At 45.2% G+C, this 16,186-nt stretch overlaps 1 pseudogene; it reads left to right on the top strand.

Annotated features, from left to right (window-relative positions):
• Window positions 1-12,522: 12,522 nt before the first annotated feature.
• On the top strand, window positions 12,523-15,704 carry Gm47072 (annotated as a pseudogene).
• Window positions 15,705-16,186: the final 482 nt, after the last annotated feature.

Genomic DNA, 16,186 nt, shown 5'->3' with positions numbered 1-16,186 from the left:
CAGGTACTGGCAGAGCCTCTCAGGAGACAAATGCTTTCCTTTATAAGAGTTGCCTTGGTCATAGTGTCTGTTCACAGCAGTAAAACACTAAGACACTGTTACCTTCAAACTGAGCCAGTGACAATTACTACTAGCAAGCTCTTTTGTGGAAATTGGCAAACTGTTTATATTATCTGAAAATTCAAAGGATGTGAATAGTCCAAAAACAAATATAAAGACCAAACAGGCAATCCATGCATGTTCACAAACACACACAGTACTTATTCTGTCCATGTTCACAGGCACACACAATAGGCATTCCATCCATGTTCACACACACACAATAGGCATTCCATCCATGTTCACAAGCAGAGTACATATTCCTTCCATGTTCACAACCACACACAGCAGGCATTCCATCCATGTTCACAACCACACACAGCAGGCATTCCATCCATGTTCACACACACACAATAGGCATTCCATCCATGTTCACATGCACACAATAGGCATTCCATCCATGTTCACAACCACACACAGCAGGCATTCCATCCATGTTCACAATAGGCATTCCATCCATGTTCACACACACACAATAGGCATTCCATCCATGTTCACACACACAATAGGCATTCCATCCATGTTCACACACACACAATAGGCATTCCATCCATGTTCACACAATAGGCATTCCATCCATGTTCACACGCACAAACCGTAAACATTCCATCCAGTCCCACTTCTGGAGAATCCAGTGGCCTCTTCTGGCCTCTCTTGGCACTGCATGTATGCGGTGCACAGACATACATAAAATGTTTAAAAATGTTTAAAATATGATGAGGCCACTATCTCCTTGATACCACAGGGAAATACACTACAGTCTCTGTGGACACAGATGCACAAAATTCCCAACAAATACAAGCCAAGAACAGACACTAACACATTAGAAAGAGTGTTCATAATAACCAAGTGCAATGTCCCCCTGGCATGCAAGCATGCTTCACACATGCAAGCTAACAGATGTGATACGTTGCATTGAGGAATAAAACCCAAGGCACACCTGGCTACTCACTCAATGAAGAAGCATTTTGTCATTCTTAACAGGAGTTTTCTCCAATTTAGACATGGAAGGAAACTTCCTCACCATAATAAAAGTCCTTCATGACAAAGCCTGAGGCTCACACCATAGTCAGCAGAGAAGACTGCTTGAACTCTAAGAGTGGAAACAGACGAGGATGCTACTCAGGCCTCTTCTGTCCACTGTGACATGAACACATCAGTAAGAGCAACTGGATGACAAAAAAAAAAAAAAAAAAAAAAAAAAAAAAGAAAAGAAAAAAAAAGAAATAAAAGGCACATCAATGGGGAAGATGGAAACAAAATTGTTCCTACTTGTAGACACCAAGACCCCAAAAATGCACAAAAGTATGAGACTAAGTGAATTTAGCAAAGCTCTGTGTTAAATGATTAAAAGTCTTCAAGTTAGTTCCATCTCTGTTCATCAGAACTACCTAAAGGAAACAGGACAGTGCAGGAGTAGGGATGGGGGGAGGCTGTCTACTTTCAAATGCTTCAAAATCAAATAGAATGCTTTAATAAAGGTAGCCAAGAAGGCCAAAGAGCTACACACTGGGAACTGTGCACTTCTGATAGAAGCTAGGGAATGCATATCTAAAAAGAAAGACCCATATCACAAAAACCATACTCATATGTTGGAACATTGTTTAAATGTCCACACAGCCAAAAGCAAAATCAACATTCACAGTGGTGCCTACCGAGCTTACTTTGATATACTTCATAAGAATAGCAACAAAGATTCTTAAGTTTGCATGAGACCATCAAAGATCCGAGCAGCCCAAACAATTTTGAAAAACAAAAACAAAGTTGGAGGCAGCACATATTCTGGTTTCAAGGTGTACTACAGAGATGGCAATCCACAGTGTGACCATCATCAGCATGACTTACACAAACCAGCCGCAGATACCAGGAGACCAGACTCCAGAAATAACCCAAACATAGCCATAACTAATTTCTGACACCCAAACTGGTGACATCAAAAAGGCACAGTATGGGAAATCTTTTCTCCTCCATAAGGTGCGATGGGGAGAGGGGATGCCCACATGTGAAACAATCAAAGCAGACTCTTTGTATACCACACACACACACACACAAAACCAACCCCAAATAAGCCAAAGACCAAAATAAACAGGTGCTCAACAGTCTCAATTGTCATGGAGACGAGAGAGCCAAGCCATGATGAGATAGTACCATATGCCTAATAGGGGAGGTTTGCATAATCAGCAGAGAGGTAGTAAGCAGTGTTGGCAGAGGCATAGAGGAAATGGAATCCTCATCTACTCTTGGTGGGGACAAACATTGGAGCAGCTGCTATGGAGAACACTGTGGGAGGTTCCGAAGGACATTAACAGTAATGTAGGAATGAAAGAGCCCCTAATTAAAAGTCCCATGTTTACTGCAATATTACAATAAGCATGTGGATAACAAGACTAGGATATCATCTGTGATGTGTGTATGTGTGTGTGAGAGAGACAGAAAAAGAGACAGAGACAGAATCAGAGAGAAAGAGAGACAGAGATGGAGAGAGACAGAGACAGAATCAGAGAGAAAAAGAGAGACAGAGATGGAGAGAGAAAGAGAAACAAAGACAGAGAGAGACAGAGACAGAATCAGGGAGAGGGAGAGGGAGAGGGAGAGGGAGAGGGAGAGGGAGAGGGAGAGGGAGAGGGAGAGGGAGAGGGAGAGGGAGAATATATTATTCCACCTTTAAGAAGAGACTCCAGGGCTAGGGAGATGGCTCAGTGGGCATAGTGCTTACTGTGTAAGCATGATGACCTGAACTTGGCCACACCCATGTAAAAAACGTCAGGTGTGGCAACTTGTGCCTGTAATACCAGCACTGTAAGATAGAGACAGGAGCATCCTGGGGACTCAGTGGCTAGCTAGTGCAGTAAACCAGTGAGCCCCAGTGATAATGAGAGACCTTATCTCAAAAGATAAGGTGGAGAGCAATACAAGACAGCACACAACATCCGCCTTGGAGCTCTGCGAGCCCATGTATGGAAGCATGTATCCCCTGCCACGCTCACAAATATTGTCATCTGCCACAACTCACATCAATTTAGAGGAGCTGAAGTAAGGCCAAGTCCCATACACGACCCCACTTCCTTTTCATTCCACAAGGACTTAATGTTATGTTGAAATTTGGTAGCTTGCTGGCTTATCTTGACTCTTGACCATGAGTAAACATATTAAGTCATCACATGGTCCACCAAAAGTATTTATTACCGCACTAAAGATGCAACACTGCCATCACATTTAGAGAACGGTATTACCTGGTGTGAAGATTTATTTTACAGCTCTAATAACCAGGATGGTTCAGCACTAACGAGAAGATTATCGAATACAGGAGTGGAGCAGATCGGAGTGCATGAACCAGAAGTACACTCACACAGAGAGGTTTTGGTACAAGAGGCAAACCAACCCGTTTAGTAGGACAAAGCCTTATTTTAAAGGAAACACTGCGAGGTCACTTTTAAATGGTGCTGAAGTGACTGGTGTAGATATGAAATGAAACTGAAGGCTCAAAAACAAACTAACCCACGATGGCAGAGATAAAAATAGTTACTTGTTCCTGGTGGGTGAAAAAGAAGGCTCAAGCCAACTTCCGGTAGTCCAGGCAACTTCCGGTGGACATGGGCATGCTTGTGTTTGGTGGCGGGGTTGGTCCTGGGTGTATGTTTTTCTCAAGATTCATCAGGTTTCACACTTTGTTCCCACGAGTTGATAAACTTGACCTAAATTCGAAAGAAAAAACCTCTTATGCTGGCTGCCGTGTGGAGACAAGATGGGAGCTTGGGAGCGATGAAGCAGCTGGAGCTATGGCAGGAAGAGCAGACATGGTGTGGACTGTAGTGCAGTCTGAGTCAGGTTTGAAATAGTAGTCCCTTCTAGGACATATTTCTTTTAGGGTGACATCGTCAGTCTTCTCCTATGGCTTCCAGTGTGTACCAATGGCCCCATTATAACTGCCTCATATACATGGCTAAGTGCCCTCCCTATGCCAGGTCATCACCCGTCTTTTAAGAGGAGGTTTTTAATAAGATGGCATCTTGCCTCCATTCTAAGCTTCCTTCGTCCGCATGCTAGTTATATCTACACCGGCTTGTAGCTCCTGGAGGTTTTTATGAGGACTTGGTATAGAGGAAATACTGTTTATTCCTAATTCTAAGTAAAACACTACCTGCTATGCTGCAGGTACTTACAGAATTCTTTTTTTTTTTTTTTTTTTGGTTAAAAAAAATAATGCCATGAGGCAAAATCCTACGCAGAAGGGGGTTGTGGGTGCAGATTTGCTCAGCTGGAAAGCACCAACAGAACCCACAAGATCTTAGATCATATAAGTCTGCATTCATTAGAATGCTGGAAGTCCAGGTTTCAAATGAGGTTCATATTAGTGAAGGGTTGGTTCAACTTTGTGTTTAAAAAAAAAAAAAAGTACTTCTAGGGCTGGGGAGATGGCTCAGTGGTTAAGAACACCAACTGCTCTTCCAGAGGTCCTGAGTTCAATTCCCAGCAACCACATGGTGTCTCACAGCCATCTGTCATGGGATCCTATGCCCTCTTCTAGTGTGTTTGAAGACCGAAACAGTGTATTCATATTAATAAAATAGATAAATCTTTTTAAAATGTACTTCTAAATAAAATCTAGGGGAAAGACATGCATGAGAAAAGCTAATCAATATGGATTTAAACTGTACACCACGAAGTTCAAAAGCAACAGGAAGACTGATACAGAGATAGGCTCCATTCTACTGACAATAAATTCAGCTTCTAAATTTTGGAAAATGAGCTCAACCAAAGGAGAAGGTTCTTTGTTCACCTCCAAGCACAAACCATTGTTGAAGTTCACTAAGTGTCCTTGTGACAGATACTGGGTGAACTGCCCATCTCTTGGTCAAATGGGGGCAGACCAATGTCCCCAGAGACCAAGGAGACACACCCCTTGGCGGTGGGACATTCTGTGGAACACCAAGTTGAAGGGAATGATGGGTCTCAGGGAAGGGGCTATCAGTCTCCAGATAGACAGGGAATGAACAAGCATGCACAAACCCCAACTCCATCCAAAGCCACTGCCCAACTACAGTCCCCAGGGGCAGAGAGAATTCAACAGCAAGAACACAATAAGCTGGACAATTGGTGACAGACAAAGCAGAGCTGTACAACTAAGTCCCACACCAACAGTCATGGAGGTTAACAAATCAGGGGTGAGCACCTGCAACATCTTTGCAGTGTGCATCTACAGCAAAGAAGGCTGCTGCAGACTGTTGAAGACAGCCCAGCCATCAGTCACCATCCTCCTCCCTAAGGCCACCACTGCAAGAAGCACCGATTGTACGTTCTGGAGAATCAGGAGAGAGAGAAAAAAAATGGGATCACCAAGCCCAGCTAAAGGTAGAAAAAACAAAAAAACAAAAACAGAACAAATTAGAAAGACAATGAATGACAGCATATTGTTACACCCAGATAAAGGTAGAAAAAAAAAAACCAAAAACAGAACAAATCAGAAAGACAATGAGTAACATAGCATATTGTTGTGGCATTAACTGCGTCACATTCCTTCGGAAAATATATCAAAGAGCTAACCCTGAATAGGATTTTATGTGGAGATAGAGTCTTCAAAAGAGGTGGTCAAGATGAAAGGATGCTATGAAGAAGGAGCCCTCTGAGATAAAGTTTATCTCCTTATAGAAGAAAGTTAACCACAGAAGTGAGGGATCTGTCTACTTGCGCACGGAGCAAGGTCACAGCAGGACATAATGACAGCATGTGGTATCTCCAAGGCAGCAAGAGGCCTCACCTCAGACCAGTCACACTGGCTCCATCCCAGACTTCCAGCCACCAGAATGTCAAGCGATCTCAATAACGAATGATCCCCAGACAGCTGAAGAGGGATGTAGGAACATCAGTCAGATTGAGAAGGTCTTAGGAGGGAGGCCTTCCTCCCAAGAATTGGTAGAACAACGTCTGTAAAATACAATCTCGAAATGAATTTGATTCTCCTGAGTGTTTGGTGTTGAATTCGTGATACTCATAAATAACCTAAGCAGAGCTGAAAAAGTCTTCCTCCTGGGAGGAAATGTGGGTCAGGAAAGGACGTCACTACGGCTCCACTGGAAAGGGTTTGGAAGATCGACACAATGTAATTGCAGACCTCCGTGCTGACCTGATAGATGGACGGACACTGTAGGGTCTGGGAATGAGATGGGAATCATGGTGTTGACAGGCAGAGAAGAGCAGTAGCGAATTCTAACTCCATCTTCTCTAGTGAGAAGTCAACAGTCGCTGTGAAGATGGGAAGCTCAGATAGAGAAATGCACACGTGTGTTATGGATACAGGCGGGGGAGGGTGAGTATTTAAAAGGCTACATTACTAAAGTAGGTGCCTCTGGGAAGCCGGGAGGGGGAGAAAGGCTGAAAATATGCAGTGTGAGTGTGTGTGTGTGTGTGTGACAGAGACAGACACACAGAGAGACACACACACACACACAGATCACTTTTTGAACTATTAGACTCTTTAGGTATAAAGGTAAGTTTTATTTTTAAAATAAAATCCAACAAAAAACACTAAGAGGAAGGAAAAGAGCTGAAAGACAGCAGCTTGGAGACCTCTGAAGAGCAGTTACTAGAGCCCTCAGGAAGGTCTGCCCATGGCACAAACTGCTTGTTCTGAAGACTCCTACCTTGCTAACTCCAGCTCTGGCAGGAGACCCTGCCCCTCCTGAAGAGGCAGCGTACATGAAATGCACATTGCATGTGAAATCTCTGGATAACTCTCACTGGTTCTGTAGGCCTGCTCACCTGTTTACAGGGCTTGTTTTAAGCAAATTTACCCCAGGCCAACCTGATCCTCCTTCTCAGGACACCTGCTTCTCAGCATTGGAGTAGGTTTGAGGAATCAAGATCACAGAACCAGATGTCTATTTTTCTAGCTCTGGGAAGACAAGGTCCCCTGACTCACTGGCCAGCTCAGACCAAATCTATTGATTCTACTTCAAGTTGATCAAAGCACACAGGGTCCTACTTCTTGCTGGGACTGTCTAAACTGATGCATTTATTATTAGTTATTTTACTTGTTGCTGTGGTAAAAGCAATTTTAAGAAAGGAATGTCTTGAGCCATTCATCTTAGCATTGGGATTGGGGGGGGGGGGGAGCTGAATTTGTGTGGCTGGAGCCTGAACTGGTTGGTCACTTGCATTCACAATCAGAAAGCAGGAAACAATGAATGCTTAAGTTCACCTGACTAGATCCAGCCTAGGGAATGGTGCTACCCACGGTGGGAGGTCTTCCCAGTACAGTTAATCTAATCAAGATAACCCCCATAGGCAAGGCTCATCTCACATGACTCTAGATTTCATCACATTGACAGTTGAGATGAATTATCATAGTTTGAGACAAATCCTGAAAGTCATTTTTAAAGGTTAAGAATTACAGATGTGTGTTGGGTACTCTGAAGGTGGTCAAGTGGCTGGAGGGAGACCCACTCATCATGGAAATTCACGCATGGCCCAGCTTCAGAGCTTCTTCAATCCAAGTTTTACTTCATTACAACCTTTTCTTTTTCAGTCTGAACAACTTATTTCTCAATTTCCCCATTATTTAAAATCTCGACAGACTGATCTCACCTCGTGACGAGTTCAACACGTTTGTCACCTGAGCAGAGCCTTTGGAGGGCCTTGTTCACATTGGCCAGATCATCCACAGTATGTGCCTGAGATCTGACTCTGGAGGTGCCATTCATGAACACGAGGATGTCAGAAGGCCTGAGCCCACTGTCGGGGTTAAGGCTGCTTCAGACTCATGATGTAGTAGGGATATACTCCATGGCGGCTTTTCCCCTATCCCCAGGTCCTGTTGGTGACCATTTATGGGTCAGTATTGAGATGCACAAAGTCCATGTAGATATTGTCACCCAAAGCACAGATCTACACTTGGCTTTTTTAGTCTAGTGACCTTTTTTTCCCACAGCAGGAACAACAGTGGCCCAGTCTCTTTGTGTGACTGTGCAGAATTCTTTCTGATGAAATACACCATCAACTTTAAAAGTCTTCCGTATTCTTCCCATGTTGAGAGGAACTTTGAAAACATGGGCTTGAGTTGCTTCTTGTTTGCTGTGAGCTGTTGTCTTGTGAAAACTTCTTTTTCTGTGAACTTCTTCATTACTCAAATCTGCACGTATTTCTCCACTGGGCTTTTTAAAAACTCAATCTTTAGAGGGTACTTAAAAACCCAGAAAATTAATAAATTTGGAACCAAGTTATGCGCCTGAGTATTCTAACTGCCACATGGAAAGGGCATCGCCCACAAGCAGGAATGAATGCGGTAAGAATGGTAGCGCCATCACCAACATTGACCAACTGTATGAGCCTAGTGAGCTGCCTGTTCTTAGGTCCCTTACCTTGACCTTGAGAGGAAGCAAAATGATGTATGGACAAAGGAGGTAATGGTCTAAGGAGGTTAAGTTGTCTGCCTAGGGTTACCTAGCAGAGCTAAGACATTGGCTCATCTGATTCCAGAGTCTGAGAAGAATGTCTACCATTTAGTTCCCAGTGACTGGCAAGAAGGGACTGAAGGTCACGTTGGTCACTCCAAATCAAACGTATCCTGATACTCTGGTAACGCAAACCCACAGCCCAGCACATGGGCCCCAAAGGCAGGGGGAACTACGTGTCTTATTATTCCACATCTGTCCTGCTCCCTGATATAAAGCAAGTATTCAATAAATGGTGGCCGTGTGAAGAGTGAATGGATGGACATGCATCTTCCCAATGGACCATGAGCTCCTCAAAGGCTGACACCAGGCTTGACCTTCCAAGACCCCAGGCTTGACCTTCCAGGACCCCAGGCTTAACCTTGACCTCCCAGGACCAATTCATGCTGTGAGACAAAGATGACAGTGCTGGATGTTGGGTACAGTATGCCTTGCTCTAGTCAAACCTCTTCCTGCCAGCACCAGCCCAGTCACATGGGAGAAAGTCTATGAACCCTGAGAAACACTCTGCTCAATCCTGGGCACGCCACCATGAGGAAATCATTCTGTCTCCCAACACAGCTGTACGCCGTATGCCCCGTTACTGTCTCCACCAATGATGGAAAAAGGCCCAGAGGGGTGACAAAGCCATTCGAGGGCAAAGCAGCAGAGCCAGGACTTTAACCCAAACAGATCGCTGAGCTCTTGTGGCCCTGATGCAATCTTTACACGCATATGACAATGTGGAAACTACCCTGCCCCCAGCTCTTAATTCTGCCCCGGTCCCTGGTTCTTGGGGTCCCCTCTGCTTGACTGGTCATTGTTCCTGTTGAGTTTTCCACAACAGGGATGGTCTGGCCTTGTTATTCATCTACTTGACACAGAGACAGCCTTCTAAGCTCTGTCCTCAGCACCCTATACACACCTCAGGTCCTTCAGGGTGCAGGCAGGCATGTGCCCTGGCCCTGTACAGACATGAGCTAAAACACAGTATCTAGATGACTTTAGATCAGTTATTTAACCATACTTGGCTATAAGACAGAGATAATAAGGCCATCTTTCCCACATCCAAGAGCTTGGCTGAGCATACATTATTTTTCCAAATCTGTGCTGCTGCCAGACACCAGTGAGTCTATACAGCCCTGCGTGCCTACTCTGTGGAGGTGATACTATGGAAGCAAGCCCCCAACTAAGGAGCCTGTCTGCACAGCTCCTCCAGGCTTGCTCCCATGGAAGCCTCTTCACCTCACTATAAGCCCACAAGCTTTGATGAGCTAAGTGCTTGTCCCCAGCAAAGCCCTAAACTCAGGGGCAGCTCAATTCAGTCACTACTCCCGTGCCTACTTGACGGCTGAGAAGGGGAGCCATGATGGAGGTGCTGTGTGACGATGGCTTATCCTCCCACGGAAGCTCCATTCTCTGTTGTTGTCTGTCGTGCTGGTCCCCCGTGGGCCTCACCTGTCTCAGGAGTGACAGCAGCTCCTGGGTATCCCTTGCCCACGCTCGCTCTACCCTCTTCCCAGAGCTCACCCGGGCTCGATCTTAATTAGCCCAGCAAAGCTCAGTCATCACAGGGAAGTCCTTGAAGTTGGAGATTTCCACAAAGCTAAACCACTAAATCCCAGGGCCGCCAGCCTGTCTTCATAGCTTCTCCAGTCTGCCAGAAATCCTGCCCACTCCCACACAGAAACCGCAGACCCGGGGTTCAGTGTCACCCCATCCCAGGCCACCTTATCAAGGCAGGTCCAGCCATCCTTTATCTGCCTGCCTCTCTAAGTGCTTCCATCACCCTGATAGGCCTCATAAAAGCTGGTAAAAGACGCAGCTGCCTGGTTTTGACATCACTGACTTCAAAGGCCTCAAATTAGGTGGGGCCGGTCTGGCTGCTGTGGCTGAGTTCAGAGCAATGTTTGGTGCTCCTGGGGCGACCCTGTTGGCCTGGAGATCAGTGCAGGAGCCCTCAAGCTTATCAATAAATACACAGGGATGGTTATGAGCACGGACTCTGGAGCCAAGCAGCCCCGGCTCATGTCCTAGTCCGTTGCTTGGTAAAGGGACCAGTTGATCACAGCTTCTAACTTCTGGCCATCCAGAGACCACCAGGGCTTAGCCTCCAGACCCCTCTCCTATAGAGGCAGAGAGTCTGTCCCAAGAGTGTGGGCAGCTACTATTTAGCAGATATAGGACTCTGTTAGGAAGATGAGAAGGTTCTGGGGTTGGAAATTCTGACCATATATAGCCATATATATTTTCATGCAAATGTGCTTAATCCCACTGAAGAGTGTATTTAACATGGTAGAAATGGCATGTTTACATTAGGTAATAATTTATCTCTGACTTTTGAAGTCAGAGTCCATCCCCACCCGAAGCAAAATGTCAAGAGCAAGAAGCGAAGGTGTTCAGCCCTTCCTCAGGCTTTGGCTGAAATGAAGCACAAGTTGGTCACCTCCTACCAGCCCCAGTCCAGTCCTGTGACACATCATCCCCTTATCTAGATGCTGAATATACCGGGTACAGGCAGTAGCACCCCCATAGGTGTCTGCCACACTCATTGTCCTGTCTCACAGAAGCCCTGGAGTCCAGTTGTGCCTGACTCATGACTACTGGGACAGCTCCTCAAGACCCTTCTCCCCATCCCCCTTCTCCCCCCCATCTCCCTTCCCCTCCCCCCTCCCCTCTAACAGCATCCCTGGACAAAACTAAGCACAGAAATGTGGACAAGAAGGCGGGAGGATTAAGTCACCCTTAGCTTTTCTCCTCAGTTAAACAGAGCAGAATTAAGATGCCTTTTGGGCTCACTTTTGGGAGATGAAAATATTTGTTTCTAAGGCTCTTGCAATCCTGGATGAAAAGCCCACCTCGGTTGTAACTCACTGTGATCGAGCTGTTCCGAGGCAGGCCCTCCCCCAGCCCAGGCCCTCCAACTTGTTCAGATTTTAGGCAAGAGGTTCCACAGTCACCCTAGGGAAAAAAGTGGGACCCCTGTCCCAACCGAAACTGAATTCACTCAACCAGAATTATCCCCTATTGGCACCAGTGGCCCCACTGAGTCACCACAGCAAGTTCCGTGTCAGCATTTCTATATAAGCCAGGGTTTGCTAGGATCAGCCCACAGCCATAAACAAGTCTGCTCTAGGCACTGAAAAGAAAGCCAGGTGACACCACCCCCAAGTCTCCCAGGACAAGGATGAAGTCTGTGGTCCTCCTTTAGGGCATCAATTTAGGACATCAACTACAGTTGTCAAAATTCAAAATTGGTTCTTGGCTTGGTGTGTGTGTGTGTGTGTGTGCACGTGTGCACGCAGGCATGTGAACTAAAAGGTATTTGCTGCTTTGAGAACTTAGAAAAGGCCTGAGTTGAGCGTGTGCGATCCAAAGCCTTCTCCAGTGAACAGCAAAAGCAGCAGCGACACTGAGCCAGGCAGGGACCAGGACTCCTGCTGCCAACACCTACCTTCTGTTGGAACAGCGGTTCTGCCTCCTACCTCACAGGGAACAAACACTCCAAGAGCCAGGCCCAGGGACCTAGCCATGGGTAACCCATGCAGCCAGTGGGAAAGGGGTACCATCTAGTAAATAAAACTAGGCCCTTCCGCATGCTGCGTAAAATAATTATACAATGGTATTATATAACAATTATATTCATATCTTTATAGTATATAAACATAACAATTTTTACAATTATACAAATAGCAACTATACAGAACACGATGAGAAGATCAAGCGAACGTGTATATAAGCAGAGAGGGGTTCCCACTCTCTGACTCCTAAAAATGAGAAGTCTTTTAAAGAAAGGGGTTGCAATATTTTAAATTCTAATTGGTCCTGAATTTTTAAGAAGCTACCTTTGTTCACACACAAGATTGAATAAGATACGGGTGAAAAATACTTGCTACTCGTACATCAAGGGTTTTATATTTTGCTGCAGTAAAAGATCTGTGCAAAGAAAAACAAAATCACAAAGAAAAAAAATCAGAAGAAATAGACAATCGGTATGGAGAGGCAGCTTAAGCCTCTCCATAACAAGCCAATAGACATTGTCAGCAGTGAAAATATGCAGACTACCACTGGTAGCCAGGGGAAAAGCAGATTAATAGCATTGAAAGAAATGAGCTCCTCGTGCTTGCTGAGGATGCGCGGCAAAGAGCTCTCAGTGACGGCTAAGGAGTGATAAAACATGTGGCTGGTGGCATCCATTAAAAGATAAAATCCCAGAGAGGCTGGGGAAGGTAAGGGCTGCCAAGAAGCAGAGTGTGCTCTATGGACCACAAGCTGCCATTGATGTGTGAACTACGTGAACTGCAGGTTGGGAAGGCTTGAACGGCTGGACTGGACTCAGTGCCTCACGAGGGTGTTCGAGTGGGGGCCCGGCGTGCAGTTGGTACTTTGGTCTGAAAAACCACTTGGCTCGTTTTGAAGTACTGTAAGGAAACTTGGTAACTAACTAACGTCTGGTGCAGTGTCTAAGAGTTCAATTCCACCTTACCAGCCATGCGACAGAATGGAGTCCCACTTACCCAGAAGAGGACTTACCCAGCGGTGGCATCTTTTGCTGATGTTGGATGGATAGCCATAGAAGGAGAGAGCTCAATAAGACTCAGGGCAAGGTCAGGTCCAGACCTCCCCTTCCCTGTTTTGAGAAGGCCACCTCAAGCAGGCATACTTCCTTCCCAAACTTGCCTCAAGGCAAGCCTCCTTCCTCCAAAGAGGGCCTAACCGAAAGAGCTTGCAGCCCCCAGAGCTCAGACTGCCAAGATGGTGACCCTGCAGGGATAACAGAGACTAGTGGAGGTTCTTCCACATCTGTTACTGTAGCATGCCCACCTCCTCCCTCCCCCCACCTCCCTTCTCTCAGCCCCCTCCATTGGTGCTCCACCAAGTATGTCTGCTCCTGATCTGATGACAGATCGAAGAGAGCAAAACCTCAATGCTAAGAAGACTTGGACTAAGAGACACCCAAAGCAGCCTAAAATATAGAGATCCTTAAAGATATGAACGATGTGAAGCCATGATTGCTCAAGAGGTCAGAGAAAGATGGAAAGCCTAGGCCACTGGATACTACTGACCCTGATGCTCTCAAAGCAGAGGCTTGGAAAAAGAAGCTTGCTCTTGGGCATCAGCACAATAGCCAAGGTAAAGTGGAAAGAGGAACTCCGAGGCCCTGTCAAAAGTCAGCTTTGACATTCATGGGGTAAGCTGAGACAGGCAGTGAGGTGTGGTGTCAGTGCTCTGGGTTAGTGTGGAGAGCAGCTGACAGGGGTCAGCACTGAGAGGGGCTGGCAGGTTGGTCTAGGTATCAGCCACAGGGGCTGCTGCCTAAGGCAGCCAGCAATTAGAGAGATGACTCAGCAGACTTTTCTCTGGGGGAGCAAAGCTTGATTCACTGGGGCTGGCACTCCCTGTGGGCAGCGAAAAGCTCTGAACTCTTTTAGCTCTTAGGAGCTGGCAAGAAAGGAGACTGAGAAAATTCATGGACACACACACACGCACACACCGAGTGGATGAAGCAAAAGGCAGACTCCAGTAACTTCATATATACAAATACATGCATGCATACATACATACATACAGACCTACAGGCAGACATATATATGTTCACACATAGAATGGATGGAACAAAGCTCCAGCAAGCAGGCTCCAAGCATATCACATATACACACATATATACACATATACACACATATACACATATATACACACATACCTGGTGGGTGGGTGGAATAAGTTCCAACACATACCCACACAAGTTTTACATACATACGTACATACATACATACGTACATGCATACATACATATTTGATGGATGGAACAAAATTCCAACAACTTTAGTTTTTCTCCCATTGCCTATAAATCTCAGCAAAATCTTTCAAGCAGTATAAAATTACAATGTGATTTTACTTTTCTTCTAGTAAATGGTTACAAAGAAAAAAAAAAAAAAAAAAAAAAAAAAAAAACAAAACCAAGCCCAGTGTGTTCAATACCTCTACAAGAAATAACACTACATAGTGCAGGTAAAAAAAAAATTATTCCCAAGAACCCACGTTCATTTGTAACTAAGCAACTTGTTATAGATTAACAAAGTATAAGCAAGCAAGGTAGTTTTCTTATTGGCAGGCAGCAATTTGCGGTTACAAAGATAGGGTTAATTATTTTATTATTTATCTTCAAAAGTAGCCTCATAAGAATCTTAAAAGAGTCACAAATCTAAACTTTTACATAAAAATCAATCATATGTATTTTAAATCCCCAGAATACATATCTAGCCATCAGCAGTTCTTATTAAATCATATCAGGAAGCTGAGGGCAAAAATTAGTACAAGAAATTAGTCATCCCCAGCCCAGCCTCAGTGAGGGGCGTGTCAGCCAGTGCGGCCATTGTTCTTGTTCCTTGACCTTAAAAGGTCCCTAACTTGACCATTTAAAAGTGTGCCTTTCTAGCCGGGCGTGGTGGCACACGCCTTTAATCCCAGCACTTGGGAGGCAGAGGCAGGTGGATTTCTGAGTTCAAGGCCAGCCTGGTCTACAAAGTGAGTTCCAGGACAGCCAGGGCTACACAGAGAAACCCTGTCTCGAACCCCCCCCCCCAAAAAAAACAAAAAAACAAAAAAACAAAAAAGTGTGCCTTTCTGAACTTCAAATGGTTCCCTAAGGTGTTTTACATCAGAGGCGGCAGCAGAAATATTCTAACCTAGCTTCGTTAACAATTTATTTTCCCAGATGCTTTCTAAGGGTGGTGGTCATAGCTGACGCTCTGTCTCTAAGTTCTTCCCTAGGGTGGTGACTGAGTCATCAATCTGCTCCGGCAGGGATGCCTTGAGTGAGATCGAGCATTAGTATTGTGAGCGCCAGAGATGCCGCCCAGTGAGGGGTGGAAACCTCCTTAGCCTTTTCATACAATTCTTAGATGAAGAAGGATGTGAAGGCAGCAAGCAGGGCAGATCTCTGTAACAGCATGAAGTCCTCGGGCCATGCCTGTCAAGGCAAAGCCATCATGGCTGCGCTAACCATTGGGCAATATCCCACAAGTTCTAAAGTTCTAAAACCATTTGCCGTCCCTCCTACCCAGCTCTCGGCAAAGGCCAGAAGTCACTTCTGAGCTGGCCCGACTTGGCCCACATATATTGATGTACGTAAGGAAAATGAAGGCTTTAATTGAAAATGTTCCACACTCCTAAGGGACCGTGTGACCAGCAAAGATGACACCTTGCCTGTATTTCTATTTTTCTCACTATAAAGTTAGTTGTTTGTTTGGAAACTCAAGACTTACAGAGAAGCATGGGTAAGAAGGCAGAGTCTACCCCTGGATTTCACCGCATAGCAGTTTCCAATGGTAACATTCTTCCTCCAGGGTTTTATTTATATTTACGTATAATGAAGTGAAGTTCAACCAATAACATTTTCATTATGACAATAAAGAAAAGATAAAATCCCCTGTGTTGTTTGATCCTTTTAGGCATTTGCTCCATACACCCCACAAGGGGAAAACATTAAACTCAAATGATATCCACTACTTGATGTGGAAACTATAGTCTTTGTGCTACAGCTAGAGTCAGGGAAGGAAAACGGATGGTGATTTATACTGACTAACATATAACACACAGTGGATCATCCCAGTTTAAATTACTCCTGTGTTAGAACACATTCTCCTTAGCTCACC

The sequence above is a fragment of the Mus musculus genome, chromosome 13, assembly GCF_000001635.26.
Source record: "Mus musculus strain C57BL/6J chromosome 13, GRCm38.p6 C57BL/6J".
In the NCBI taxonomy this organism is placed as follows: Eukaryota; Metazoa; Chordata; class Mammalia; order Rodentia; family Muridae; genus Mus; species Mus musculus.
Note: the sequence above shows the minus strand (reverse complement) of the source record. Positions and strands in the feature narration are given on the sequence as shown.